Source organism: Sapajus apella, unplaced genomic scaffold (genome assembly GCF_009761245.1).
Source record: "Sapajus apella isolate SASKATOON/1434 unplaced genomic scaffold, GSC_monkey_1.0 scaffold12, whole genome shotgun sequence".
NCBI classification, from domain to species: domain Eukaryota; kingdom Metazoa; phylum Chordata; class Mammalia; order Primates; family Cebidae; genus Sapajus; species Sapajus apella.
Genome location: NW_022436952.1, coordinates 4,700,228 through 4,706,227, shown reverse-complemented (window position 1 = coordinate 4,706,227; position 6,000 = coordinate 4,700,228). Strand labels below are relative to the sequence as shown.

The following is a 6,000-nucleotide window of genomic DNA, read 5'->3' as shown; positions in this document are numbered from 1 at the left end:
TACCCAGGCTGGAGTGCAATGGTGCGATCTCGGCTCACCGCAACCTCCGTCTCCTGGGTTCAAGCAATTCTCCTGCCTCAGCCTCCTGAGTAGCTGGGATTACAGGCACGTGCCACCATGCCCAGCTAATTTTTGTATTTTTAGTAGAGACAGGGTTTCACCATGTTGACCAGGATTGTCTCGACCTCGTGATCCACCCGCCTCAGCCTCCCAAAGTGCTGGGATTACAGGCATGAGCCACCGCGCCCGGCTTTCTTCTATTCTTAAACCTCAAAAAGATGAGGGTAAAACCAAACATCAAATAGGACAGTACTCTGAATACTGCTCTATTCTCACTCTCTCTCTGTTTTTATATGGACAGAAAGGGGTGTGTGTGTGTGTATGTATGTATGTATGTATATACAGAGAGAGATGTATTTCTTGAGACAGGGTATCAGTATCACTCTGTCACCCAGGATGGAGTGCAGTGGCTCAATCATGGCTTACTTGCAGCCTTGACCCCCCAGCTCAAGCAATCCTCCCACCTCAGCCTCCCAAGTATCTGGAACCACAGCCATGCACCACCACATCTGGCTAATTTTTTACATTTTCTGTAGAGGTAGGGTCTCCCTATATTGCCCAGGCTAGTCTTGAACTTCTGGCCTCAAGCAATCCTCCCATCTTGGCCTCCCAAAGTAAAGGGATTACAAGTGTGAGCCACCAAGCCCAGCCTTGGTTCAATATTTATTTGCTCATATCCTATCACTTGGTAGGACTTACAACTGTGAGACGGTGATTTGGGACTTAGAATAAGATACTATTGGCTGGGTGTGGTGGCTCACACCTGTAATATACCAGGCCCAGCCTTACTTCTAATTTATTTGCTACCCATATCCTATCACCTAGTAGGACTTATAACTGTGATATGGTGATTTAGGACTTAGAAAAGACACTATCGGCCAGGCATGGTGGCTGGTGCCTATAATCCCAGCACTTTGGGAGGCCTAGGCGGTGTGATCACCTAAGGAGTTCGAAACCAGTCTGGCCAACATGGTAAAACCCCATCTCTACTAAAAGTAGAGAAATTAGCTAGGCTTGATGGTAGGTACCTGTAATCCCAGCTACTCAGGAGGCTAAGGTAGGAGAACTGCTTGAACCTGGGAGGTGGAGGTTGCAGTGAGCTGAGACCGTGCCACTGCACTCCAGCCTGGGCAATGAAAGATTTTGTCTCAAAAAGAGAGAAAAAAAAAGACATTATAATTTCTCTGAAATCTTTATTTTATGTTTTGAGGCAGAGTTTTGCTCTTGTTGCCCAGGCTGGAGTGCAATAGCACAATCTTAGCTCACTGCAACCTCTGCCTCCCAGGTTCAAGCAATTCTCCTGCCTCAGTCTCCTGAGTAACTGGGATTACAGGCATGCGCCACCATGCATGGCTAATTTTGTATTTTTAGTAGAGACAAGGTTTCACTATGTTGGTCAGGCTGGTCTCAAACTCCTGATCTCGTGATCTGCCCACCTTGGCCTCCCAAAGGGCTGGGATTACAGGCACGAGCCACCACGGTACCGAACCGCTCTGAAATGTTTAAAAGGAAATTCTGGATATACTTATAAGCCCCAGGGTAATTACTGTCACACAACCAGCAAGAAAGATGCCAGGGGTATGACAGTAAGCAAGCAGTTACCATTCTAGAAATGTCTGAAGTTTTCTCAGATGTTTAACATTATTTTTATTTTTATGGCTTTTTCCAGTGGTTTCTTAAATGACTAGCCATGGAGGAAATAGATAAAATTTTTAAAGACCACATGTTTGATAGATTCATAGGCTAAATATACCTCTGATTTGGTATAATATTTCTTGTTTCCTTATACTACTTTCTATAGCAAGCAGGAAAACATCTAGAACTCAGACTAAAATTAGGAATGACAGAGTCCTCTCTAGAGTCTACATTTAAAAAACAAAACAGGGCCGGGCGCGGTGGCTCAAGCCTGTAATCCCAGCACTTTGGGAGGCCGAGGCGGGTGGATCACGAGGTCAAGAGATCGAGACCATCCTGATCAACATGGTGAAACCCCGTCTCTACTAAAAATACAAAAAATTAGCTGGGCATGGTGGCGCGTGCCTGTAGTCCCAGCTACTCAGGAGGCTGAGGCAGGAGAATTGCTTGAACCCAAGAGGTGGAGGTTGCGGTGAGCCGAGATCGCGCCATTGCACTCCAGCCTGGGTAACAAGAGTGAAACTCCGTCTCCAAAAAAAAAAAAAAAAAAAAAAAACTTTACAGAGAACAGCAGGATAACTACTGATGATCATCAACTATACAAATTTAATTAAAAAATTTTCATTGTGCCTTCCATTTTTAATTTTTTTTTTGAGACAGAGTCTTATCCTGTTGCCCAGGCTGGAGTGCAGTGGTGTAATCTTGGTTCACTGCAACCTCGGCCTCCCAAGTGTAACTGATTCCTGTGCCCTAGCCGACTGAGTAACTGGAATTACAGGTATGAACCATCATGCCCAAATAATTTTTTTTTTTTTTGGTATTTTTAGTAGACACAAGGTTTTGGCATATTGGCCAGGCTGGTCTTGAACACCTGACCTCAGGTGATCTGCCTGCCTCGGCCTCCCAAAGTGCTGGGATTACAGGTGTCAGCCACTGTGCCCAGCTACACCTTCCATTCTTTAAAAGTTAACACATATTAAGAAGGAAGAAAAACTTATAAATAAAAACAATATTTAAGGTGGCTCATGCCTGTAACCCAGCACTTTGGGAGGCTAACACAGGAGGATTGCTTGAGCTTGGGAGATCCAACCAGTCTGAGCAACATAAAGAGAACCTATCTCTATAAATCAAAAAACTGTAAAAATATATTTAAAATTGAAGAACAGAAACAATTACAACTATTTCAAATAAACATTCCTGGGGTGAGACTCTGCAACTAAACAGGTTTAGACACTGGTCTGAGTACTTTGCTTCTCAGTGGTGACCTTGGTTTCATATGGAGACAGAATGGAAAACACACTCAATTGGAAGTTTAATGCCTACGTCTAGAGAGACCATACAAGTAATAGGGATAGAAATGCCATAAAAGAAATAATCAAAGGCTGTTTCTAAAAGAGCTGATACCAATTTAGTACAGCTTTTAGGATGCAAAAAATAAAGTTACCAAGACAAGGTGAATTTTTTTTTTTTTTTTCTTAAAAAAAAAAGAGTCTTGCTCTTTTGCCCAGGCTGGAACGCAATGGTGTGATCTGGCTCACTGCAACCTCTGCCTCCCAGGCTCAAACAACTCTCATGCCTCAGTCTTCTGAGTAGCTGGGATTACAGGTGTGCACCACCATGCCTGGCTAATTTATTTTGTATTTTTAATAGAGATGGGATTTCATCATGTTGGCCAGTCCGGTCTCAACTCCTAGCCTCAAGTGATCTGTCCACCTCAACCTCCCAAAGTACTGGGATTACAGGCATGAGCCACTGCACTTGGCCTTTTTTTTTTTTTTTTTTTTTTTTTTTTTTTTATATGTGGTTTTGTTCTTTCACCCAGGCTGGAGTGCAATGATGCAATCTCCACTCATTGCCACCTCCACCTCCTGGGTTCAAGCGATTCTCCTATCTCAACCTCCAGAGCAGCTGGGATTACAAATGCAAGCCACCATGCCCAGCTAATTTTTTGTATTTTTAGTAGAGACGGGGTTTCACCATGTTAGCCAGGCTGGTCTCAAACTCCTGACCTCGTGATCCATCCGCCTCAGCCTCCCAAAGTGCTGGGATTACATTGTGCCCAGCCTTTTTCTGAAATAGGGTCTCACTCTGTCACCCAGGCTGGAGCGAAGTAGCACAATCTTAGCTCAGTGCAGCAGCCTCAACCTCCTGGGTTCAAGGGATCGTCCCATCTCAGTTTCTCAAATAGCTGAGACTACAGGTTCGCATCACCACATCCAGCTAATTTTTAATTATTTTTTTTTATAGAGACAAGGTCTCATATGTTGCCAGGCTGATCTTATACAATCCTTCCATTTCTACTTCTTAAAGTTTTGGGTGGTGTGAGCCACCACATGCCCAGCCTGAATTTTCTGTTAAGTTTTCCTTTTTTTTGGCATGGTGGTAGTGATTAAGGCAGTGATTTAAAGGGACACTTGAAGCTGGGCATGGTGGCTCATGCCTATAATCCCAGCACTTTCAGAGGCTGGGGTGTGAGGATTGCTTGAACCAGGAGTTCAAGATCAGCCTGGGCAACAAAGTGAGACCCAGGATCTACCAAAAAAAAAAAAAAAAAAAAAAAAAAAAAAAGGCATGCCATGGCCGCAAGCTCCTGTGGTCCCAGCTACATGAGAGGCTAAAGCAGTACAGGCAGCTTGAGCCAAGGAGGTCTGCAGTGACCCATATTTGAATCACTGCACTCTAGCCTAGGCAATAGTGACAACATAAAAGGACACTTGGGAAGCTGGGCATGGTGGCTCACACCTGTAATCCCAGTGCTTTGGAAGGCCAGGTCGAGAGGATCACTTGTGGCCCAAAGTTTGAGACCAGCCTGGGTAACACAGTGAGATCTCATCTCTAAAAAAGTAAAAAAATTAGTCAAATATGGTAGCATACATCTGTAATCCCAGCTACTTGGGAGACTGACGCAGGAGGATCACCTGAGCCCAGGAGTTCAGGGGTATAGTTTTTTGAATGTGGCTTTTGTTGTGGACAGAAAATAAGAAAAAATAAGTTTATGATGTTTTGCTATTTTGTCTCAGCAATGTCAACTGACAAAAATGGTGAAGTGTAATGTAGAAACAGACTTTGGAAATGAAGTCTGGTTTGCTCTGCAACTTTTTTTTTTTTTTTTTTTTTTTTGCTTCTAGCTATCATCTCTTGAAGAATACAGGGAAATAACACAAGAATTAATCCCTGAAGTGTTGTTTTTTCCAACCCTCCTGGAAACAAGAGTTGTGTATATGTGTGTTGTGTTTGTATAAAATGAACTAGAAAAACATAATAAAACAAGATGTCATCACAACTGAGTCAAGTCTAAACTTTTAATATACATGTTTATTGCTTTTTCATCGAAAATGTTTCTTGTTTATATTATGCAAATAAGAGATACAAAAAGTCAGAGTCAGTATATATAGTAGAATCCCATCATAAAATTATGTCTGGTATGTCATTAGTGAAATAATATCCCTTGAAACATGAAAACATACAAGTAACACCTAAAATAAATGGGTAGCCTATGAAAGAGGCTGTTATCATCAGTGTGAAGGGTCCCCTTGTAACTATGCCAACCATACTTACCCTGGAGACCTGAGCACAGCGACACAGGGTAACAACATCTAGAAAAGAAAATATCCTAAAAAGAAGAGAGAAAGACAAATTTTATTGCATAAGTTGACCTTTATTTATTTGTATTTATTTGAGACAGGGTCTCACTCTGTCAGCTAGGCTGTAGAGCAGTGCCATAATGACTGCTCACCCAGATTCAACTTCCTGGGGTCAGGTGATCCTCCCACATCAGGCTCCTGAGCAGCTAGGACTACAGGCGCCTGACACCATACCTGGCTAATTTTCAAATTTTTTTTGTAGAGACAGGGTTTCACCATGTTGCCCAGGCTGGTCTCAAACTCTGGGCTCAAGCACTTGGCTTTCCAAATTGCTAGGATTACAGGTGTGAGCCACTGTACCTGGCCAGTCTGAGAAAGTAGTTGCTCTTGATTTTAGCATACAAATAATTGACTATGTGTATATATACACCCAAACACAAAGGCAGTTCTTTAGAACTAACACACAAAATGCTTGAGCAATTTGTGAATATAATACTGCCCATATAAAACACATTGGAAAAAAATGTTTTACTTGATAATGTACATACAGATGCTGTCCAAGTTCAATTACTTACATCAAAGAATGATAAATAATTTCTTACTGTTTTTAAGTTAAAAAAAAAAATTTCCCACCTCCAATTATCAAAAGAAAGAAGCTAGGGGAAGGATCTTTTTTAGTTTTGTTTTGTTTAGAGACAGGGTTTCACTCTGTCATGCAGGC

The 6,000-nt window shown here is 42.3% G+C and overlaps 1 pseudogene; it reads right to left on the bottom strand.

The window, feature by feature from the left end:
- Positions 1–4,558: 4,558 nt before the first annotated feature.
- LOC116552607 overlaps positions 4,559–6,000 on the bottom strand; it is a 74,063-nt pseudogene continuing 72,621 nt past the window's right edge.